Here is a 26,338-nt window from a genome sequence, read left to right as displayed (position 1 = left end):
TACAAACAACCTCCACTGCTGTTTGAGATTCTGAACTGTTTATTTACCACCTACTTGACCTCGAGGTCATCCTTATTTGAACTATTTTATCAACCAGGACCCAGGAATAGCAAAACCTCAAATTCTCAAAAATAAGTAAATACATAAAATAATAATAATAATAATAATGTAAATACCGCAGTGGTTCTATTGATGTAAGCTCGAGTATCAGCTGATAATTTTGACAATTTGAATTTGCACTTATAACCATGATCCATCTAAAAACTTTCCAGAGTCATTCAGAAATTTCGTAGCAGATGAAATATCAAGACTTGCCATTGTATAGTTGTTCAGATCTGTGCAAATGATCTTGGACTAGTCATTTTGTGCAAAGAAAGATGACTTTTTCTTTTGTATAAAGTATTAATTTAAAAATCTAACATTGACGAAGAAACACATCCAAGAAATGAGACTGAAAACACCCTGAGCAGATGTCACAATGATGCAAAGAAAAAAATATCTAATAGAAGGTGCTGAAGTCATATACTTCATAACACAAGGCAACCATACTTTTAATATAATAAAAAAATTGCTTTTGTAATAAAACTGAGCATATCAATACAAGTCTCACTTAAATGAAAGGTCATTTTTAAAATAGTAATATGTATTAAGTTTACATAAAATTGACAATCATCAGGGCAATATTTATTTTTCCTTTTAAAATGAATGGAGGATTAGCAGTTCTGTAAAGCAGTGAATCTCCTTTTAGGGATCTCGTTCATCCAAACTAAAGTGATTGCTCCTAAGAGAACCGATAGCAACAAAGGTCTAATACAGTTACTGCAATAAAGTCTTTGGTGGAACCACTCAAGCAAGTATTCCAATGTTTACAATCTGATTTTTGGGGGCTCCACTAAACACAGAGGAGATTAAAGGCTACAATTCATTTCCTTCCTGCAACATGCCTCATGGGGGGAATATGTTGTCCCTAGTGATGTTTACATAGTTATCCAGCTGATACGTTTCTATAGGTGTTTTTCAACCTTTTTATAACCTCTGCCCTTTTTGGAAAAAGAAAAATCTCCTATTTCTCTGGAAATTATTTTATGCTCTGCCTGCAAAAAGAGAAAACCAAATAGGTGAAGAGATAGGGAGTGATCATTGCTCTATTTGTTTTCTGGGTTCCTTTACCAGTTGAGAAAGTTAACTGAGCCTTTTTCTTTCTGTAGCTTTTGGAAAATCCGTTATCGTTTTTTCTTGTTTCTAAGTATTAAAAAAAATAGAATGTTGAACATGTTTTATTCAAACTATATACATTCCCTTCTTAGGTTCTATTGCTTCCCTCTAGACATGCAGCTTGTCCTGAAAAATGGGAAGAGCAGTTTCTCAAATGTTTAGAATAAACTAAATTCTGAGAGGCCAGGATATGTTTTTTAGCCCTTTCAGGGATAAAAATATGGATTTGGCTTATGTATATGTGAAAATTATAACCTAGTTTCTTATCTATTGAATAAATAGTGTTCAGATAAGATGGGCAACAACTGACTTCAGAAGACAATGAAAAGACTATCGTATCATTCTCTACTTATCCAGCCAAGTACACATGAAGGAATTTCTAAGGGGTATATTGAAACTATTAGTTAGAAATATTCTGAAGGCTATTGTACTTTCACCTTTATTGCTGAAAGACAGATTTTGGGCAAAAACAACTGGTTTGAGATGATTTGCACAGCAACTATATAAATGGAAAGTCCTGGTATCTCATTTGCTACCAAATTTCTGAATGCTTCAGGAAAGTTTACTGATGGAAGACCATGATTGCAAGTAACAATTCATAGATTAAAAATTATCAGCTGATACTTGAGCTTACATCAATAGAATGACTTGAGTGTTTATGTCATGCAGTGTTCTTTTTGTCTTCTTTAGCTGATAAACTTATTCATTGTCAGAAGATAATATAGTTTGATATCCTCTACCCATATTGTTCTTAAAATCATCCCCAGTTATTACTTAAATCTGTTTTTTAAATTCTAGTCTTAACTTCATTTACATGGTTACTAATAATCATTTTACTTAGAAAAACAGATTTAAATGGAGTTTCTGGACTTGTCATGCCCTCTCACTTATAAAGATAACACACGACTCCTCTCTGATTAGTATATGTAACCTTTTGTGAAACCTTTTGGTCACATCTCCAATTCCCTTGATGAGATGTTTTCTCAACTCTTGCTGTGTGCCAGGCACTGGGTTAAGCATTCACATTCACCTGCCACTTAATTCCCATAGCAGCCCACTGAGGTAGTCATGTTATTCCCACTTTCCAGGTGCAGAAACAGGTTCAGAAAGGTTGAGGGACTTGTCCAAGGTGACTCAATTCATGAGTGATGGAGCCAGAATTCAAACTGAGATCTGTCTGACTCTGAAGCCTCTGGTCTGCAATGTGACTCCATATAGCCTTCAGCAGTAATATTGGACCCTTACTCTTACAGGATCCTGAGGATCCTCACTGAACTACTTCTAGAGTCAATCAATTTACTTCACCTATCTTGTCTGACTTTTGATAAATAAATAGTTCACACCCCCTTGAACAATACACAGGTCACATGTTGATGCTCTCATTCGTCTCGTTTCCTCTTATCACCTGATGTAGAGACTATGCTAAGCAAATCCCTGTTATAGTTTGCTCAGGCCAAACTATGTGGGATGTGTTCTTTGATCCTGTAGAAGCAGTTTCTCTCCTCTGGAACTTCTGTGAGTAAAATAAGATTTCCCTAAACTTAAATAATCAGGGAGCTGCTAATAGACATTAAAATGTTGTTATCTGTTTTGAGTAAACAAAGTTTACCCATGACCATAATTAACACATCAAAATTCTTGGGTGAGAACAACCTAGAGAGAGCATTGCTGTCACAAGATGTGGGAATTATGACCGTGTCTCTGGGAGCATTTTTCCACCTTTGAGAATTGAAAAATGTCAGTTGACAGAAATGTAAGACCCTAAGAAAGTCTTGATCATGGTAGGGGACGCTGTGTATATTAAAATGCACTATCAGGAATTTCTTCAGTGAGGGAAACCAAATTTGAAGATCATCTGGTTTCTCTCAGGTATCTTATTTCCTTTGCACTAGTACCATTTTATCTGGTAGAATTTGGTTCTGGAACTTTCTAATGATGAAATTAACTAATGTTACTATGCTCCAGAGCTGAGTGGTAAAATCAAATTTGTTAATTTGGACCAATTCCTTTCCTGATAGTACTAGTGGCAAGTTGGTTGGATTTCACAAAATATTAATATATTGAGATTCAGCCAGTTTCAAAATGAAGGAAAGTGTCATTCTTATGTGCTGAATGATAAATTAGCATAAGACATTTGATGTCCTGATTTAAAGGAAAGACATTTTAAAAGATACAGAGACAAACAAACAGAAGACCAACATTTTATGAATTTAAAATAATTTGTATGTTCTCCCACTTAAAACTAGGTAGCAAATGAAATAATGTCAGTTTGTATCAACAGAGTAGATTCTATTTTTAGAAAGTTCAAGTGCTTAGCTTAAACTGAATTATTATTTGAGATATTTAATGAATGAGTTGGTTCATAAAGACTGGTAGTATTTTTAAGCAGATGTCAGTTATATTGAATCATTACCTGATTTAGTGGTCCTGTATTTTTAACTTTATTTGGTTTGCTCATATAGGAAAGATTAGTTTCAGTAGAAGTTTCTGCTACTGAAATAGAGAAATAAGGAAAACAAGTTGCATAATAATTAGAAATTATTTGTTGGGTTCCAACGTCTGGAAATGTAATAAATTTTTTTGCCCACCCAGCTCTATATCACTGAATTCTTACTAGATGCGATCACCAGATCTAAGACTATGTTGCAGATGGGTATTGCTTTTCCCCAAAGAGTACATTTATTGTTTTGAGAATTCAATATAGCCTTCTTGGAAATAGTTCTGCTGGACGGTTTCCCTGTTGTACACAATTGGGTTATTTTGAGTTCATAAAAATTGAAGATAGTTCAGTTCATTTCACTGATACTTATGTAATGTCTGTGCTAGAACCTGGGAAAGATACAAAGTTAATACCCATCCTTAAACTTCAAGAAGATACCATCTGATAAAAATATTATATTTTTGAATAGTACTATTTGTCTTTTATAATGAATGCTACATGCCACATCTTCTTTTATTCTAACCATGAAACAGAGCAGATGAGAAAACTGGGCATAGAGAGATTATAGAGTCTTTTAAATGTATGATAGCTCATTGGTTTAGGAACCAGGGCTAGATCCAGTCTTCTAATTTCTAAACCAGAGAACACAAGAAGTCTGAAAGGTGGGCTCCAGTTCTGGGTGACCTGTTACTAGCTGTGTAACCTTGAATTAATCACTACCTGCAGTGCCTCAGTTTCCCCAGCTATATTATAATGGGGTTGGGATAGATTATCTCTAATATTCATTATGGTTCTAATGTTCCAAGACTGTTTTCCCTGAGAGAGGAAGTGTGACAACCTGAAAGAGAGACCATGCTGTCAAGGCAGTCTTCTCAACTTTCTCATCCTGGGCTAATCCCCTTCTGCTTCTTTCGGTGAATCCAGAAATAATGATTTTTTTTTTTTTTCTAAAAGCATCTGCTTTTTCCTCTTTCTTGACATCACTTAATTATGTAGGTCAGTGCTTTTGGCATCTTCTTTAACACTTCACTGCTATGGTTCCCATTTTTTAGGGTTCCCATTTTTAGGGTCTCTTTTTCAAAACTATATTTGGTCCCTTTGAACATGTTAGAGTTCCATGAATTAGCAAACTCTTTGGACTCTCCTCAGTAGCAGCAACACTTGCTCTCTAAGGACTCACTGTAAAGATTTAATGCCACTTCCACATCATCTTCCATGACCTCATTAAGACTATCCAGTTGTACAAACCATGGAGTGTTGGGAATTTGAGGCCTATGGAGTTCAAGACTAAGGAAATCATGTCCTTTCTCACATTAGACTTCTTTCCACACACTGTTCTTATCACTTCCCACCATCATTTTTCAATACTTTTCTGAATCTGGTGGCAGAGGATTGTACCAAACTCCCTGACACATTCCACCCTCAGCCTCAGTATCCTTGATGAGCTATAAAAGTGGGTGTTACATCCAGTGCATCCTGGGTACGCATTTACTTTCCGCTTTATCAGCTGCTGTAACATTTTGTGTTGCATGGAAGAAACTTAAAATGTAGTGTTTTCTTCCAAAGACATGTACTATTTGAATATGGTATTCAAATACTACATTCAAATTTGAATACTCTAATACAGCAAATCTGATTTATTTTTAGCTTGTTAGTATTGTATGGTTATCTGTGTGATGAACAAGCTGGAGTTTTAATTTTAAATTCTCTGTTGAGTTTCTACTAAGGAAGAGAGTAAGGTGGTCCATGACTGCCTTAAAGCCAGACACAGTTTTTTCACATGCAATAAATGTAAAGGAAGGTATCTGTTTCCATGAGAAACTGATTCCATCTGCATTAAGAGCAAATTGTAGAAGACATTCACCAATTTCCACCATGAACTTGAGAAGTCCAGGAAATTTCCCTACTGTTGTCTAGTCTGTATTTACTCCCTATTCTAAAAGTTTGGTGCAGGCTAGTCACTGCAGCATTTAAAACAGCTAAATTGATCATGTCTGGCATTTAAAATTCCTTTAGCTACACTCTTATATTTACATAAACTGAGTACCTTATTTATTCATGGTCAGAGGCAGCGAGTGTAGTAGAAAAGGCACTGAGGCAATTTATCTAGTCATGGCAATAGGACGTATATGGTGCTGGTAGTTGCTCTCTTTCTCTTTCCATGTGAGTGTGTGTGTGTGTGTGTGCATGTAGGGTGACAGGGTGAAGTTGAAGGGGTACTCACATAGCAAGCAAGCAAAATCTGATAAAAATTCCATTGAAATTATTGCGTATTGACTTAGGTGTGCCCCCAGCCTGGCTGGGACATATTATGACCCAATGAGAAAATCTGGCAGCATTGAGTTCTTGGACTTCTTCCTCTGAGAAACTTTTTTGGTTGAGTCTGGTTGATTCCACCTGACAATCACCTTCACAGGTCAGGAGGCACCTCTTTGGTAAAACCTTTCATGACATTTTCAAACTCCGGGAAGAATGAACAGCTTGCATCTCTGTGCTTAGTGCGTTTTACATACTGGCGATCAGTATGATAACGGATGTCTCCGAATCTGTCTCTCCAGCTAGATTGTGTCTCATTTGAGGGTAACAATTCTGTTTTATATTTTTTAATAGAGGCAGTGTAGCAGGTTAGGAAGAACCTGATCTTCAAAGCCCAGACCTAATTTCAAATTAATTTCACTACTGTGTGTTGTGTTGCCTTGAAAAAAGTACTCAAAGCTTAGCCTCAATTACCTCATATGTGAAATGTATCTAGTAATGCCTATTTTTTTTTTTGAAATGGAGTGTTGCTCTGTCACTCAGGCTGGAATGCAGTGGCGTAATCAATCTCGGCTCACTGTAACCTCTGCCTCCTGGGTTCAAGCGATTCTCCTGCCTTAGCCTCCCAAGTAGCTTGGATTTCAAGTGTGTGCCACCATACCTGGCTATTTTTGTATTTTTAGTAGAGATGGGGGTTTCACCATGTTGGGCAATCTGGTCTCGAACTCCTGACCTTCAGGTTATCTGCCTGCCTCGGCCTCTCAAAGTGCTGGGATTACAGGTGTGAGCCACTGATCCCGGCCAGTAATGCCTAATTCTATAGAGCTTTTTGAAAAAGTACAAAAACGTCCTGACATACTTCATTTCCTTGCATCTTAACTAAACACTAGTGCCTACTAGAAACATAGAAATATTCAATATTCTAATGTTCTTGGGCCTAGACTGTCCTGGTAACCTAAAGTCTGTCCTTCTTCTTCCAAAAGAAGTCACCACCTTCTCAGTAAGGATGGGCTGGCAGGGGCCTTGGTGATAGCCAGACTTCATCACTGAGTATTTTCAGAGAGACCACAGAGAGTCAACTGTTCAGGAAAGTCTAAGAAAAGATGCCATCTCTATGTAGAAAGTTAATTCAGATAATCTCATTCATTCAACAGATAGTTTTGGAGTACTTACTGTATGCCTGACAACTGTGCCAGATGCTATGAAGATTACAAACTAGTGACTGACAAAAATTTTAAAGTTAAATTAATACAAAATTATAACTAAATAAAGTATTACAAAGGAAAAAAATAAGAGCTGAGATCCTGAGTTCTTTTCCAAATCTAACCTATATGATTCAGTGTCTACATTTTCATGAAAGTAGAAAATTGACCCACAAATTGTAAATGGAAATTCCAAGGTCCCTTGTAAATTTGTTCAACTCTACTTATTTAATCTTCTGTTCTTTTCTTCCTGATAGCCCATCGAGTCAGTCTTCCTCTGGTGGCACAATCAGCATCCCTGTGTCTGTGCAGATGTTGTTTCTTTTACCTGGAACTTACTCCATTCCACAACCTAAAATGTTGTTCATCACCCAGAACCTAGTTCCCCAACTTGTAAAATGAGCTGGTGAGACTAAATGGTCTTTAAAATTTCTTAGTTCTAGAATATTTTGGTTCATTTAACCTTGCCAGTCAGGGAAGAGGGAAGATTGTGTTCCCATCATTTTTACTTCTAAATTGCATTTTCTGGGCTTGGTCATCATGATGTATTGTTTTTAGCTTTTCCTCGTATCAGAACTCCAAACAAAAGAAGCTGGAATGTAGGGCATGCATTACATGAAAAGTGAAATGTTTTGAAAGGGCTTTGAAGTGTTGAATAGGAATATTGTATTAAGAACATTCCACTAAATGGAAGAAACCTGGAAACTGGACAAGCTGTGGATGTGCAGATGGTATTACTAACCATCAGTCAAATAGAGAACACAGGCTATGTGTATAGATCGATATGTCATGTGTCTGTATACATTTGGAGGTACCAAGAAGTTGTCAGCAGTTGTTATTTCTGTATGTATTGCCTCCAAGGAGAATAGTCAAATTGCCTGTGTTACACAGCCTAGAAATTTCAGTTTAGTCTGTACCAATATGAATGAATCTATTTAAGATGTCTTGTATGAGAAAGGATTCTTTTATAAATGCAAATGGACATAAAATGGGTTTGTTTGTGGATGGGTCAGTGAGGGGAGGTGGGAGCAGAGAGGAAGATCCCCTAGCTCAATAGTTCTTTAAAAAAATCTTCTTTATTCTAATATTAGACAGTCTACGAACTATAATTATCCAGAGTGCTCCATATCACCCCACCACATTTTACGATTAGAATGTGGGTGAATTGCTCTGCCTCAGCCAACACTAACATAAAAGAACAGCAGAGAGTCCTTTAGGTAAATCTGAGCATGAATCAGTCAGCTATTGGAGTATTTCAGAGCAGTGTTATTTCTCAGAGATAAGGGAACAAAGAAGTCTTAATATCCGGCTCAGCCAAGGCAGGAAATTGCCTACTTCCTGAGCCAGTGTGGTAGAGGCTGTGGGATGGGAGCCAGATATTGGAGGGAGGAGGCAAGTAAGTGCTGAAGACCTCAGGATTTTATTGTAGGGCACATGGACTTTGTACGAGAATGTCAAAAACTCATTTTGTCTTTAGCACAGGAAGATGCTTGGTAAACAGTTAATGACACTAAAGAATTCTTATGAACGTTATGGATGGGTGTTAATTTTCACAGATAGACATTCATTCTCAGATGTTTATGCTTTCGATTTCTGAAACAACTCCCGTCTGTGGTATGTGCCAACTTTTTAATTTTAAAGACTATCAATTATCCTGTTAATCCTAAATTCTATTATAAAAGTGTAAAATACCAAGTTGACCTTACATCCTAGTCCTAATTACATACATATGTTTTTATAGACCCCTATCCAACCCCACTGACACTAACAAACTAGTTTGCAAAGCTCTTAACCTCTCCTGCTTTCTTTCCCTCATTTGTCAATTGAGAGTGTCAAACTAGATGATCTCAAAGGTTCGGATTCTAAAGAAATGTGGCAGAAATTCCATCAAGTACAAGGTTGTATAGTCAGAAAAGGATTTAGAATCCTAGATACTTGAGTTTAAACCTCTGTACCTCCTTCTATTATCAGATTTGTGACATTGCGAACATTCTCTAATCTTCTCAAACTGGTAACACCATTTGTTACTGGAATAAAACCTGAATTAAAAAGTTGTCTAGAATTAAATGTCATAGGACATTAAAGTGTCTGGCAGATATGTATTTGGTAGTTGTTCCTTTTCCCTCCCTTCTCTTCCTTTAGTGTTATTGGAATTAATAGATTTTACTCGTTTTTATTAGAAAAAAGAACCTAGATTCAGAAAGTTGTATTGAAAGAACAGAAGAGAAAGGTTAATTTACAGGATCCAAAGATGGGTTGAATTTTAGCAAGCAAAAATCAAGATGAAAGTCTATCTATGTAGGGAATAATGTAATCAAAAGTATAATAGTGGTAACAAAAAGGTGTATATGGGGAATAGTACGTGGTCTGTTGATATTGAAATGTAGTGGCTGGGGTTGAAATATGTATTTTATCTATCTATCAAGTTTTACTCAAATGTTTGTATATTATACACAATGTTCTACATAATTTTCTCTTTTAAAAACATTTTGGTGATCATCTCATATCTATATATGAAAATCCTTTTTATTCCTTATTTACTATTCATAATATACCATTATATGTATACCTTATAATTTCTATAAGCAATATTCTATTGATGGATATTTGGAAGACTACTATATTTTGCTTTTATAAACAAAGTTACAATAAATAATCTTGTATACATTTCATTTTTTATATGTATGAGTAAATCTGTAGAGTATATTCTAAATGTGGAATTGCTAGGTTAAAGGGTATGTGCACTTATAATTTTGACAGGCATGGTCAGAATGCCCTGCAAACAGATTTTATTGGTTTAAATGTTCACAATCTATGTATAAAGAGTGTTTCCTTCAACTCTGAACTTATTTTAATATATTTCAGAGCTGTTTATATTTTCTTTTCTATGATCAGTGTGCTCACATTCTCTGCTCATTAATTTACTGAATGGTTGAGTTTTTTCTTATTGATAAATAGGAGTTCTTTATGTATTAGAGAAATTATCTCTTTATTTCTTATGCAAATATTTTCTCACCATTTTTGCCTGATTTTAACTTTATTGTGATTGTTGCCATGTAGAATGTTTTCTTTAAATTTTTTGTATCAAGTTTATCAATTTTTTAATGACCTCTGGATTTTTTTTCTATTTAAACTTTCTCACTTGAAAGAATAAAATGTTTTCATGGCTTTTTTCCTACTACTTTTACAATTGTATTTCTTATACTTAAATATTTGATCAATTTCAGATATATTCTGGTAAATGATATAAATCTAAATTTTTTTTTTTTCAGGTAGCTACGCAGTTTTCCCATAAGGTTTAATATATAATCCATATTTTCAATGCTACTTTGAAATGTTCCTGTGTTTTTACTATGTAACTATATGTATTTGAATCTATTTCTGGATTTTCTTTTCTCTCTCATAAGCTTATCTGTCTATTCATGTACAAGTATCAATTTTTTAAAAAATTCTGTTAAATTTTTAATATATTTATAATATATATTAAAATATGATAGAAATAGCTTCCCTTATTGATTTAGTTTTTCAGAAATTTTCTGGCAATTTTTACTTGCTTATTTTTCTGATGATCTTTAGAGATTAGCTTAGTCTTATCAACCCTCTAAAACAAATATATCAAATTTATAAATTAAGTGAAATTGACACTTTCATATTTTGCGGGTATTTCTTTTCAAATACATGGTATTCCTTCCCAGTTGTTTAAGTGTGTATGTGTTCATGTGTGTTTATGCTATGTGTGTATATGAATATATATGTATATTTTGTGACTCTTAGGAGCATTTAAAAATTTTCCTCACTCCTTATTTATTTCTGGTTAACTTATTCCTAAGTTTTTGTTGTTTTCAGATTTGATCTAATAAGAACACAGCTTCATGCCTAGGAATTATACATAAAACAGGTGTCTTGGAAGAGTTGAAATGAATAGTTTATAATAAAGGAAGGAAACAAATCTAGTTTAAACAGGTAGAAAGATACTTAACCAGACTCATACAAGAGAAACACAAAAATTACATTCAATACTCATGGAAAGGGGTAATACTAAAATACCCCTGGTCACCCACTAGATTGGCAAAGATCATAAAGTTTAATAGCATACTGTGCCGATGAGGATAAATGACAGGCATTCTTATACATAATTAGTAGGTGGGTACGTTGTTAAACCTTATTGGAGGGCAATATGGTCATAGCTACTGCAGGAGACCAAAATATGCCACCTAAAAAAAAATGTTTAAGAATTAGATGGTGTCTCACTCTTTTCCCCAGGCTAAACTGCAGTGGCATGGCAGTTCACTGCGGCCTTGAACTCCTGGGCTCAAGGGATCCTTCCACCTCAGCCTTCCAAGTAGCAGGAACTATAGGCGTAAACCACCACACCTAGCTTTTTAAAGAAATCTTACACACAGGAGGAGCTCTGTAAACAGAGTAGAAGTTTACCTTTACCCTCTTGTTAGGGAAATTAACATCTATAAAGGAAATACCCGTTGGTAAAAGCATCTCCTGTCTGTACCAGGAAGAGATGGATGAAATCACTAGAAACCCTCATCAGTGGAGAAGGCACTAATTTAAATCTGCACAGTAACCTTACCCTTGTTTTACCATGTTTTTTTCTGTGCATCTCCCCATAATAGGCCTTCCCCCATACCCTTCTTTCTTTGTTTCAGTTGAAGATGATGTGTGAACTTAAAGCCGCTTCTTAGGAAAATTATTCATTCCCTGGGTGGCTCCCATTTATACATGAGGTATACATGTTAATAAACTTCTTTTTATTGTAAATCTGTCTTTTGTTAAGGGGTCTGTTTTAACTGAGAACCTTAGAGGGGTGAAGAAAAAAATTATTTTTCTTCCCTACAACTCTTTGAGTTTAAATGGCCTAATGCTTAGAGGCTTAAATCAAGTCTCAAGTCCTCCTTCCCTGTCTTACACTTGTTTAATAAAAAGAAAGCTACTGTTGCATTAAGGGCCACATACTTTAAGCTATTATTTTTATTAATGTTTTAAAAATTTCTTCTCATGCAGTCACCCCGCAGTAAGCAATTGACTTTCTGTCAAATAAACAGCAGTAGGAAAAAATTGTAAAGAAAATTGAAATGAGAACAGTCTGTGTTGGTGTTGCTGCTTTTTAACTTTATTTTCTAAAATGTAACCTGTAGCAAAATGGGAATATTGGGCTTTTACCATTACTTTCTCTTTGCTGATTAAATATAAGAATGGCTGGATGCAGCATAAAAATATGCTTACATTTATGTAAGCTGTTTATATTTACATTTAGGAAATCCTGGAAGAAGGCTTTTTAGGAAAGGTAGAGGATGCAGATAGTGGGTTAAGAGTAGCTTTAGGTACCTGGGAATATTAACACAAAATTCCATTAAAAAATACATGTATGTAGGGGTAAAGGGTGAGCTGCTTTTAATATTTTGAATTAATACAAAGGATACATTATTATTGATGACAAATAAAAATTACAAAGCATTTTTTTCAACTTTTAGGTTCAGGGGGTGCACGTACTAGTTTGTTATATGGGTAAATTGAGTGTTGTGGGGGTTTGGTATAAAGGTTATTTTCTCACTCAGATAATAAGCATAGTACCTGATAGGTAGTTTTTGGATCCTCACCCTCCTCCCACCCTCCACAATCAGGTAGGTTCCAGTCTTTACATCCATGTCTACTCAAGGTTTACCTTCCACTTATAAGTGATAACATGCAGTATTTGGTTTTCTGTTCCTGCATTAATTTGCTTATTATAATGGCCTCTAGCTCCATCCATGTTGCTGCAAAGGACATGATCTCTTCTTTTTTTATGGTTACATAGTATTTGATAGTGTATATGTACCACATTTTCTTTATCCAGTTCTCTGTTGATGGGCATCTAGGTTGATTCCATGTCTTTGCTATTGTGAATAGTGCAGTGTTGAACATATACGTGCATGTGTCTTTATGGTAGAATGATTTATATTCTTTTGGGCATATACCCAGTAATGAGATGGCTGGGTCAAATGATTGTTCTGTTTTTAGTTCTTTGAGAAATCTCCAGACTGCTTTCCACAGTGGCTGAACTAATTTACATTCCCACCAATGGTGTATAAATTTTCCCTTCTCTCTGCAACCTCGCCAGCATCTATTATTTGTTGTCTGTTTAGTAATAGCCATTATTCTGACTGGTATGAGATGGCATCTCATTTGGTTTTGATATTTATTTCTCTAATGATTAGTGATGTTGAACATTTTTTCATATACTTGTTGGAAATGTGTATGTCTTTTTTGTTTGTTTGTTTGTTTCTTTGAGACAGAGTTTCACTGTTGTCACCCAGGCTGGAGTGCAATGGCGCAATCTCAGCTCACTGCATCCTCTGCCTCCCGGGTTCAAATGATTCTCTTGCCTAGCCTCCAGAGTAGCTGGGATTACAGGTGCCTACCACCATGCCCGGCTACTTTTTTGTGTTTTTAGTAGAGATGGGGTTTCACCATGTTGACCAGGCTGGTCTTGAGCTCCTGACCTCAGGTGATCCACCTGTCTTGGCCTCCCAAAGTGCTGGGATTACAGGCGTGAGCCACTGTGCTCAGTTGTATGTCTTCTGTTTTAGAAGTTTAGAAGTGTCTGTTCATGTCCTTCACTCCTTTATTCCCCCTGCCTTTTATTTTTTTCTTTTTCCTTTTTTGAGACAGTCTCCCTCTGTCACCCAGGCTGTAGTGCAGTGGCGTGATCTCGGCTTACTGCAACCTCCACCTCCCAGGTTCAAGCAATTCTCTTCCCTCACTCTCCTGAGTAGCTGGAATTAGAGGCACACACCACCACACCCAGCTAATTTTTTTTTTTTTTTTTTTTTGTAGAGATGGGGTTTCACCATGTTGGCCAGGCTGGTCTTGAACTCCTGACCTCAAGTAATCTGCCTGCCTAGGCCTCCCAAAATGCTGGGATTACAGGCATGAGCCACCACACAAAGGAACTATGGTGGCAGCTACCAGGAAGCACCCTGGTTGGGCATTTGAGACTGTGCCGAAAGTAGGCATGGCCAGGCAGGGACTCTGGGAGAGGCTGACAGACAGGAGGGTGCTCAGATCAGACTGGCTCCATCCCACAGGCAAGAAAGCCTTTTTCTCTCCAAGTCCGACAGTCAACAAAGACCAAAGCCACCTAGAGGAGTGTGATGAGCTTTAGGGGATGGGCCTCCTTGACCATGTCCCACTGCAGCTATTCCCACACCAAACCCTCTGAGTTCCATGTAGGCTGGAGTTCCTGTCCCTGCCATCTCTCCAAACAGCTCTCCCTGTCAGCTCAAATGTCCATGGGGGTCACAGGGTCTCCTGCAGCTAGGATTCCAGAGGTCTGTGGCAAGATTAGGTCACTCTTCACCTTTTCAACTCACTCCTGCCCCAGAAGCTGCTGGGGGCCAGGAAGGAGTCATGGTGCTCAGCAGCCCCGTGCAGGGTTCCCAGCTTCTTCCCATTTCAACCCAGGGTCTGTGTCCTCCTTCTGTCAACTCCAAAAGCCTTCCTTCCAAAGATCTGCTTGGAGTGTGCCAGTCTTCTTGATGGTCTGGTCTTTCTGTGGTAGATGCTCTTACTGGCTGCATCTAGTTGGCCATCTTGAGTACAACCCCTACAAAGCCATTTTATTAGGTGAGTTGAGTGAGAACCTATTTAAAGATGTTGTTGAAAGATACCAGAATATGCCCACCTCAAAATATATGACTCTGTTACATAGAATATTCTGAGATAAAGACAGTTGAGAACCTGCAGGTGCAGGAAGAGCTCTTATCTTCCCCTAAATGCCTAACAATAGAATATAAATCTCCCCTTTTGTAAAGGATGTTTACGTTTATAAAATAAGTTTCCATTTGTAAAGATATCTCCCTACCGGGAAGAAAGCTAATCCTGGAGACAACTATTATCACCAGAGAGATCTTATCTGCATAATAAGACAAGTCTTATTTACCATAATATCCTCCTCTTACTTTCCCCACACAGAGCCGCAAACACCTTTTGTTTTGGTTAGCCTAAGATGGTACATCAGCCTCAATCATCTGGTTGTGTAGCAGCCTGATGGGTTCTTGCCTACTGCCCAGAAAAGCCAATTCACTGAGAACAGCAGTATTGCAGCAAGGAAAGAGTTTAATAATCACAGGGCCAGCCAAGCCAGAGGAGGAGAGGTATTTCTTAAATCCATCTCCCTAAAACTTCAGAGGCTAGGGTTTTTAAGGACATTTTAGCAAGCAGGGGGCTGGGGAATTGAAACAATGATTGGCTAGGGATGAAATCACAGGGGTATCTAAACTGTCTTTGTGTGGTTGAGTCACTTCCAAAAAGTGGCCTCAGGACCAAGTTTTGTCTCTTGGTCTGTCAAAATGCTAAATCTGAAAAATATCTCAAAGACCAGTTTTTTAGTTTTCACAATGATGATGTTATCTATAGGAGAAGTTGGAGAAGTTATAATTTTTTTTTTGTTTTTTGAGACAGAGTCTCACTCTGTCGCCCAGGCTGGAGTGCAGTAGCGTAATCTTGGCTCACTGCAACCTCTGCCCCTCCAGGTTTAAGCAATTCTCTGCCTCAGCCTCTTGCGTAGCTGGGATTACAGGCGTGTGCCACCATGCCCAGCTAATTTTTTGTATTTTTGGTAGAGATGGGGTTTCACCATCTTAGCCAGGATGGTCTTGAACTCCTGACCTCATGATCCACCTGCCTCGGCCTCCCAAAGTGCTAGGATTACAGGCGTGAGTCACCACGCCCAGCCTATTTTTCTCATCTTAAAGTCTACTTTGATATCACTTTAGTCATACCAGCTCTCCTTTGGCTAATGTTCACTTAGTATGTTGTTTTTACATTCTTTAAAATACTATGTATTTTTACATTTATGGTGTGCTTTTTATAAGCAGCCATAATTGTATTTTTTTAAAAATGTGAGCTGAAAATCTTGTTAACTGAAGTGTTTCAGCCATTTACATAAAATGCAATTACTGATGTAGTTGGGTTTAGTCTCCCATATTGCTATTTGTTTTCTATTTTTCCTTGTTTTTGTTTCTTTGTTATACTTGCTTTGTAATAATTCTACTTGCTTTTTATATTTCATTTTTTCTCCTCTGGTAGGCTTTTGTTATGCTTTTTAATATAATTGTTTTAGTAGATACACTAAAAATTATAAGACAAATGTTAACTTATGATGGTCTATCTTAATACCTTTTTGGCTTTTCCAATAATGTAAAACATCTAGAACAGTATACATCTATTACCCTCTACTCCACCTTTGCCATTTTTGCTATTGTTGTATGTTTCTGCATGTGATAATCCCCATAAAATACTGCAATTGTTCTTGCTTTAAACAGTCAGTACTTTATCTACATATTTACCTTTCACAAAGATGTTCATTGCTTCTTGCACTTTCAACTTTTATTTTCTTTCAGTCTAGAACATGTTCTTTTAAATTTCTTACAGTGAAGATCTGTTGGTTGTGAATTCTGTCAGCCTTGGGTGTGTGTGTGTTTCATCACTTCATTAGTTTTATCTTCTACTAGTTATTTATTCTTCATACCTGAATTAAATATGTCTTCTTCAATCCAAGCTCTTTTCCATAATGTCTTTATAAGCTAGAAAACTTTCTACTGGAAAACTGATATAACTTATGTGGCTATTTTTAGACTGATGTATCCATTCTTTGCTTTTCCTTCCACCCTAAGTGTGGTCTTGCCCATTATTCCACAGGTAGGCAGGGAAGACAAATGAATGAAAGACATATGAAAGTACTGAGAAATATACAAGCGTTCTCCAAAAACAAAGTGAAGTTATTAGAATCATATTAGTACTAGAAATCAGTCTCTTTGAGACATTAATACCTTTTAAAATCTTACTTTTGTACTCTGCATTTTTTCTTCCAATGTTCATGTCTTATAATTTTATTCTATATGATTCATTTGGTGCTGTGGCAGTTTTCAAGTCTAAATTGGAAAGTAGCCTCTTCTGGGTTTCCAGTTACAGTTTCAAAAACCAAATTTAAAACATGTGATTAGTGGAACCATGTCATATGCATATTTAACTCAGTCAACCATACATGCTGTGCGAACTTAAAATGAAGAACACTTTGAACAGGGCGGAAGATTTTACCCACCATTTTCCTCAATGAACACATGAGCCAGACAGTGTGAATTAGGACACATGAATCTGTCCTTGGTTCAGATGATCTTGGTTCCTATATGCCTCTGCTGGTGGGAGTATCTTACTTCTCTGATTTCAGAGCCTGACCCCCGACAGAGCATAACACCATCATAAAAACACATTTACAGTTATCTAGGTACTCTTTTAAATCCTACTATAAAATCCCCCAATTACCCAGTAGCATTTGCTGCCATATCATTTGACCATCACAAATAACTTTCTCATAGAAGTGTGATTTAATTGGAGGCTATCTGCAACAACATGAAATGTATCCTTAAGACTTTATTATTAAATGGGCTGGGCGTGGTGGCTCATGCTTATAATCCCAGCACTTTTGGAGGCTGGGGCAGGTGGCTCACTTGAGGTCAGGAGTTCGAGACCAGCCTGACCAACATGGTAAACCCTCATCTCTACTAATAAATAAATAAATAAATTAGCCAGGCATTGTGGCACACACCTGTAATCCCAGCTATTCAGGAGGCTGAGACAGGAGAATCGCTTGAACGTGGGAAGGGGAGATTGCAGCGAGCTGAGATGATGCCACTGCACTCCAGCCTGGGTGACAGAGCGAGACACTAGCTCAAAAAAAAAAAAAGACTTTATTGTTAAGTGCCTCTAAGGGTTACCACCTTTTCTTTCACAGATATCATGAAGTAGGATCACAGTCCAGCCAAGGAGAAAGGCATAGAAAACAATGAGCAATATATAATACTCCATAAAAAGTACTACTATGCTAGAGACATGCACAAGTGCTTTATAAAGAAGGAATCTTAGTGCAAAGTGTCCAGAAATTAATAATGGATTGAAGAAAACATTATTACCAATAGGAACAACATGGACAAAGACTGTAAAACATCAAATTATGTGGCAGGTTTTTAAGGTGCAAGATATTTGTTATAGTTTAAAACCCAGAATATGCTGACGATAACAAAGGTTGGGAAGGAAGGTTATATTACAAAGTTAATTAAAATACTATTCCAGGAAATTTGGACCTGATCCTTTTGTTACAAAAGTCATCATCTGATTTGGTTCTTACACATCCCTTGTGAGAAAACATGACCCAGTTAATTTTGGACTTCTGCACACGTACCAGAAATAGGACTTGAGCTTAGATGTCCCAACTGAAATTCTGCACTTTCTACTTCATTCTATTGCTTTTCATGGATAGGATACCAAGCCACTTTTTATATCTACAGATAAGGCTAGTCTTGTTATTATTTGCTCACTACTGCTCTGGTAGTAATCATGTGTCCTCCCCCATTTTATGGGATAGTCTGAACTCTGACAGTGAATCTGGGCCTTTCTTTCATTTGGAGCTTAAGATGGTGGCAAATCTACAAAGTTGTCAAAAGCAGACAGTTGGAATGTAGAGTTACAGGGCTGCAAAACTGATGTGGAAAATTCAAAACACCCTGCACTTAACACAATGCCAGTGCTGATTAGTGCAGTTTATTGCTAAACCCCAAGGGACACCTGAAGGCTTTTACCTTCAGTCTAGAACCCCTGGCCTGAGTGAAGGTGTAATGCTGCGTTAGTTCCACACTCTTTCTATTAGAGCTTACTCAAAGCTGCCGACACCAGATGTGTTACAAACAAACGTTAATTCTCCTCCGGCATCTGGATCGTATGTACAATAAGGGGCAAGATTTATGCCCTGCTGAAGCATTCCCCGGTTTTTAGCACAGAAGTGATTGAACTCCAGATGTTAACAAGATGCAGCGACCTTTTAGTATTATTAAAAACATGATTTCTTGTTTTTCTCATGACAAAAACCATTGGATTAACTTATTAGAAGTAGAGCTGCTGTCCTGCTCATTGGAAGCTATGTCTACTTTAGCTATTGGAGCTTGTCGTCAAAGATTTTATGAAGAAAGAATGACTCATCAACTCCTAAAATCATCAACTTTTAAAGTCCCTTTCAAAATCATGGGTTACAAAGGTAGAAATTCTCTGAGAACAGCAAATAGATTCAGATGAGAATGAAAGTTAAAACAAGTGTTTGTATGAATTAATCAAATGAGCATCTGTTCCCTTTCAATAATTTTATTGTTATTGAGAGACATGGAACTGTAACCTAAGAACCTTAGAGCCAGAATTGTTCCTCAAATATTATCTGTTCTGCCCTGTCCTCCTTTAGCCCTTTTCTTTCTTTACTTTCAGAAAGGCAGAGAATAATCTCATTTTGAAGTCAAGCAAATGAGAGCAAAGAAGATCCAATACTTTGATATTTACTGCCTCAAAATCACTAAATAGCGAACTCATTGAAATCAGATCAGCTATTTTAAAAGTACAGTATCCTCAACGATAAAATGTACTTTGCCCATAGTTTATTTTTCCATAACTGGAATGAGTCTTAAATTCAATGTGAATGTTTAATGTTTGTTTATTTATTGTACCCAAATTTGTTATTAATAGTGCACATGACAGTCAATGGCATCTTAGAATAAGAAAGTATGTTAACTTTTAATTTCATTAAACAAAAAATAATAAAGAATCATTTAGAATTTTTACTACTATCATAATCAGGGAATCTATGAAAAGTGTTATCCTGATCAGAAAATGCCCTCCTTTGGAGATACTCATGTTACGGTGTTCTCAGCCTTACCTATTCAGGATGAAGGAGGAACTAAGATGATTTTAATATAAAACTTTAGCATAGAAAATATAATCATGTTAAATAGTTTTTATTAATCATGAATTTAGCCTACTATTTACAATATGCCTTTCAAGAATTTGTGGACTTAAAATCTAAATGGTTTATGAATTGTAAGACCTTAAGTTTTCACTCTCCTTCAATTTCTTTGGTTATTTGTTCTATTCTATTGTTTGCCATGATACTCTTCATTATTTCCTTATGTCTCTTGGGGTGACTTTGGAGAGTATAATAAATATACCTATAACATATGTAAATAAAAAATAGTGAGCGCCAGTATTTGTTGCTGCCCCCAAGTGGCTCCTGAAGGATGGTGAGTTAAATAGGTATGCAGTGGACCACTCTTTCCATGGACTTCCAGAATCCTGGCTGCAGGAGAACTGCCGGCAACCCCCATGGACATTTAAGCTGGCAGAGAGAATGGCTCGGAGAGTTAGCAGGGATGGGATTACAGCCTGCATGGAACCCATAGGGTTTGGCATGGGAATGGCTGCAATGGAGCATGGCCAGAGATGCCTACTCCTCAAGGCTCGCCATGTTCCTCTAGGAGGCTTTGGTTTTTGTTGACTGTTGGACCTGTATAGAACAGGGATATTTTGCCTGTGGGACAAGGCCAATCTGATCTGAGGATTCTCCTGTCTGCCAGCAGCCCCTTCCAGAGTTCCTGCCTGGCTGAACTTGTTTGCAACGAAGCTTCAGATTCCCAAACAGCGTGTTTCCTGGTGGCCACTGCCATAGTGAGACGACCTTGCCTAATCATCAGAGCTTTTGAAGATAGGCCCCTTCCAGCATGCACCTGCTTGCAGCTGTACTCCACTGATTTGCCATAACACACTTGCCTGCAGCCTCCCATGATGCTTTGCTGGCGTGGACCCTGGTGCCACTGCCCTAAGTGCTTTGTCTGACACTCCCCATTGGAGTGCTATTGCCAGTGGACAGGGAACACCTCAGCCCCTCCAGCACAGCAGGTGTTTAACTTTGAGGAGTCTGAGAAAAAAAGCTGTGGGCCTGATCCCAGGCCCACAGGTGTAGAGCATGCAGCCCAGAAGTGCTGAGCTGAGTCTTGGCCCCTTGAAATCATTCAGAAATGAAGCCAGTTGACTAAACCCAGCTTAAAACCACAGTCAAGGGCCAGGCGCGGTGGCTCAAGCCTGTAATCCCAGCACTTTGGGAGGCCGAGACGGGCGGATCACGAGGTCAGGAGATGAGACCATCCTGGCTAACACGGTGAAACCCCGTCTCTACTAAAAAATACAAAAAACTAGCCGGGCGAGGTGGCGGGCGCCTGTAGTCCCAGCTACTCCGGAGGCTGAGGCAGGAGAATGGCGTAAACCCGGGAGGCGGAGCTTGCAGTGAGCTGAGATCCGGCCACTGCACTTCAGCCTGGGCGACACAGCGAGACTCCGTCTCGGAAAAAAAAAAAAAAAAAAACCACAGTCAAACCCTCAAGGGCATCAGAGAATACAAAAGCAAAAAGCCCCATTGAAAAGAAAGCAACACAAAGATTAAAGGAATATCAGCCCACAGAGATGAGAAAGAATCGAGGTAAAAACTGGTAACTCTAAAAGTCAGAATGTCTTCTAACCTCCACATGACTGCACTAGCTCCCCAGCAATGGTTCTTAACCTGATTTAAATGGCTGAATAGGCTTACATAGAATTCAAAGTCTGGATGGCATTGAAGCTTGTTGAGATTCAGGAGAAAGTTGAAACCCAATCCAAGGAATCTAAGGAATCCAGTAAAATTATTCAAGAACTGAAAGACAAAATAGCGATTTTAAGAAAGAATCAAACTAATTGAATAGAGCTGAAAAACTCACACAAGTATTTTATAATACATTCTGAAGTATTAATAGTAGAATACAACAAGCTGAGGAAAGAATCTCAGAGCTTGAAGACTGGGTCTTCCAATCAACTCAGTCATATATAAATGAAAAAAGGCCAGGCATGGTGGCTCATGCCTGTAATCCCAGCACTTTGGGAGTCCAAGATGGACAGATCATGGGGTCAGGTGATCGAGACCATCCTGGCTAACACGGTGAAACCCTGTCTCTACTAAAAATACAAAAAATTAGCCGGGCATGGTGGCGGGTGCCTGTAGTCCTAGCTACTCAGGAGGCTGAGGCAGGAGAATGGCGTGAACCTGGGAGGCAGAGCTTGCAGTGAGCTGAAATCCAGCCACTGCACTCCAGCCTGGGAGACAGCGAGATACCGTCTCAAAAATAAATAAATAAAATAAATAAAGAAAAAATAATTTAAATAATGAACAATACCTCAGAGAAATATGGGATTATATAAAGAGACCAAACCTATGACTCATTGGTATCCCTGAAAGAGAGGGATACAGAGGAAGCAACTTGGAAAGCATGTTTGAGGATATTTTCCATGAAAATTTTCCCAGCCTCGCTAGAGAGAATGATATTCAAATTCAAGAAATGTAGAGAACTCCTGTGAGATACTGTAGAAGATGACCATCCTCAAGACACATAGTCATCAGATTCTCCAAGATCAACATGAAAGAAAAAATATTAAACACGGCTAGAGAGAACAGACAGGTCACCTACAAAGAGAACACCATTAGGCTAACAGTGGACCTTTTAGCAGAAACTGTGGAAGTCAGAAGACATTGGAGACCTATATTCAGCCTCATTAAATAAACAAATTCCAACTGAGAATTTAATATCCAGCCAAACTAAGTCATAAGCAAAGGATAAATAAAATCCTGTTCAGACAAGCAAAATGCAAAGGGAATTTATTACCACCAGACCAGCCTTACAAGACATCCTTAAGGGAATGCTAAACATGGAAACAAAAGACTGTTAGTGACCACCACAAAAACACGCATAAGCACATTGACCATTGACACTATAAAGCAATTACACAATCAAGTCTACATAATAACCAGCTAACAATATGATGACAGAATCAAATGTACACATATCCATATTAATCTTGAACATTAACAGGTTAAACACCACTTAAAAGGCACAGAGTGGCAAATTGGATAAAGAAGTAAGATAAACTGTATGCTGTCTTAGAGAGACCCATCTCACAAGCTATGACCCCCATAGGCTCAAAGTAAAGGGATGGAGAAAGATCTACCAAGCATACAGAAAACAAAAAAATGCAAAGGTTGCTGTTGTTATTTTAGTAAAAACACACAGTAAATGAATAATGATCAGAAAGGACAAAGAAGGGCATTACCTAACGGATTCAATTCAACAAGAAGACTTAAGTTTCCTAAATATGTATGAACCCAATACTGGAGCAGCTAAATTCATAAAAAAAGCTCTTAGAGACCCATGAAGAGACTTACATAACCACCCAATAATGGTGGGAGAACTTCAACACTCCACTGACAGTATTAGACAGATCACTGATGCAGAAAATGAACAAAAATATTTGAGATCTGTACTTGACACTTGACCACATGGACCTAATAGACATCTATGGAACTCTCCAGATCAAAACAACAGAACATACATTCTTCTCATCTGTACATGACACATACTCTAAAATTGACCACATGGTCAGCCATAAAGCCATTCTCAAAAAACTTTTAAAAAACCCAGATCATACCAGCCACACTCTCAGACCACAGTGTAAAATAATATAAAATAATATGTGTAAAACCACATAATAAAATCACATTTTATTATGATTATTATTAAATCATAATAACAATTAAAATCAATACCAAGAAGATCTCTCAAAATCATATGGAAGTTAAACATCTGCTCCTGAATGACTTTTGAATAAATAAGGAGACAGGCAGAAATCAAGAAATTATTTGAAACTAATAAAAACAAAGATTCAACATTAGTTAGAATCTCTGGGACACAGCTGATGCAGTGTTAAGAGGAAAGTTGATACCACTAAATACCCATATCAAAAAGTTGGAAAGATCTCAAGTTAACAACCTAACACGACACCTAAAAGAACTAGAGAAACAAGAGCAAACCAACTCCCAAACTAGCAGAAGACAAGAAATAACCAAAATCAGAGCTGAATGAAATTGAGATATAAGAAGCCATACAAAAGATAATGAAACAAAAAAACTGATTATTTGAAAGAATAAATAAGATTGACAGATCTCTAAGTAGACAAATAGAGAAAAAAAGAAGATACAGAGAAACACAATCAGAAACGACAAAGGGGACAATCCCACTGATCCTACAGAAATACAAAAAACCCTCAGAGACTACTATGAACATCTCTGTGCACACAAACTAGAAAACCTAGAAGAAACGGATACATTCCTGGACACATACAACCTCCCGAGATTGAACCAGGAAGAAATTGAAACCCTGGACAGACCAATAGAGTTCAGAAATTAAATCATGATAAAAAACCTACCAACCAGAAAGAGTCCCTGACCAGATAGATTCATAGATGAATTCTATTAGATGTATAAAGAAGAGCTGATACCAATCCCACTGAAACTATTTCAAAAATTGGAGTAGGATAGACTCCTCCCTATCTCATTCTATGAAGCCAGCATCATTCTGACACCACAACCTGGCAGAGACACAACAAAAAAAGGAAACTTCAGGCCCATATCCCTGATGAATGTAGATGCAAAAATTCTCAACAAAGTACTAGCAAACCACATCCAGCAGCATATCAAAAAGCGAATCCACCATGATCAAGTAGACTTCATTCCTGGGATGCAAGGTTGGGTCAACATATGTAAATTAATAAATGTGATTCATCACATAAACAGCTAAAAAGAAAAACCACATGATCATCTCAATAGAATGTTGAATTTAAATAAAATTCAACATCCCTTTATGTTCAAAACCCTCAACAAACTAGGCATTGAAGATACATATGTCAAAATAGTAACAGCCATCTATGACAAGCCTACAACCAACATCATACTGACAAGGCAAAAGCTAGAAGCATTCCCTCTGAGAATCTGAAGAAGACAAAGATGCCCACTCTTACTTGACATAGTTCTGGAAATCCTAACCAGAGCAATCAGGCAAGAGATACAAATAAAAGGCAACCAAACAGGAAGAGAAGTCCAACTGTCTTTGCAGATGATATTATTTCATACCTAGGAAACTTGGTAATTTCTGTCCAAAAGCTTCTAGGTCTGATAAACAACTTTAGCAAAGTTTCAGAATACAAAATCAATGTACAAAAATCATTAGCATTTCTATACATCAACAGTGTCCAAGCTGAGAACCACATCAAGAATGCAATCCCATTCCAGTGGCCACAAAAGTAATAAAATACCTTGGAATACAGTTAACAAGGGAAGTGAAAGATCTCCATAATGAGAATTTAAAAACTGCTGAGGCTGGGCACGGTGGCTCACACCTGTAATCCCAGCACTTTGGGAGGCCAAGGTGGGCGGATCACAAGGTCAGGAGATTGAGATCATCCTGGCTAACACAGTGAAACCCCATCTCTACTAAAAATACAAAAAAAAAATGAGCCAGGCGTGGGGGTGGGCGCCTGTAGTCCCAGTTACTCAGGAGGCTGAGGCAGGAGAATGGCGTGACCCTGGGAGGCAGAGCTTGCAGTGAGCCGAGATGGCATCACTGCACTCCAGCCTGGGTGATAAAGTGCGACTCCGTCTCCAAAAAAAAAAAAAAAAAAAACCTGCTGAAAGAAATCAGAGATGACACAAACAAATGGAAAAACATTCCATGCTCATGGATAGGAAGCGTCAATAATGTTAAAATGAGCACACTGCCTAAAGCAATCTACACATTTAATGCTATTCTTATCCAGCTACCAAAAACATTTGCCACAGAATTAGAAAAAACTATTCAAAAATTCATATAGAATCAAAATGAAGCCTGAATAGCCAAAGCAACCCTAAGTGAAAAGAATAAAGCTGGAGGCATCACATTGCCTGACTTCAAACTAAACTGCGAGACTATGGTAACCAAAACAGCATGGTACTGGTACAAAAACAGACACATAGACAAGTGGAACAGCTTAGAGAACCCAGAAATAAAGCTGCACGTCTATAATACAGCCATCTGATCTTTGACAAAGGTGACAATAACAAGAAATGGGGAAGGACTCCTCATTCAATTATGGGTGTTGGGATAACTGGCTAGCCATATGCAGGAGATTGAAACTGGACACCCTTTTTTACTACATACAGAACTCACTCAAGATAAATTAAAGACTTAAAAGTAAAACCTAAAACCCATAAACCCTGGAAGAAAGTGTAGGAAATACTAATCTGGACATAGGCCCTGGCAGAGATTTCATGATGAAAACTACAAAAACAATTATAACAAAAACAAAAATTGACAGTGGGACCTAACTAAACTAAAGAGTTTCTGTACAGCAAAAGACACTATCAACAGACTAAACAGACAGCCTACAGAATAGGAGAAAATATTTGCAAACTATGCATCCAACAGAGGTCTAATATCCAGAATCTATAAGAAACTTAATGAATTAA

General features: G+C 37.5%; 1 long non-coding RNA gene across 1 annotated transcript in view; it reads left to right on the top strand.

Moving 5' to 3' along the window:
- The first annotated feature begins 8,469 nt into the window (after positions 1-8,469).
- Positions 8,470-26,338, top strand: part of LOC105526328 — a 29,215-nt gene continuing 11,346 nt past the window's right edge. The window contains exon 1 of the long non-coding RNA XR_001004067.1: positions 8,470-8,727. This is a non-coding gene — a long non-coding RNA (uncharacterized LOC105526328). The remainder of the gene's footprint in view (positions 8,728-26,338) is intronic.

Source organism: Colobus angolensis, unplaced genomic scaffold, assembly GCF_000951035.1.
Source record: "Colobus angolensis palliatus isolate OR3802 unplaced genomic scaffold, Cang.pa_1.0 Scaffold59, whole genome shotgun sequence".
NCBI lineage: Eukaryota > Metazoa > Chordata > Mammalia > Primates > Cercopithecidae > Colobus > Colobus angolensis.
Note: the sequence above shows the minus strand (reverse complement) of the source record. Positions and strands in the feature narration are given on the sequence as shown.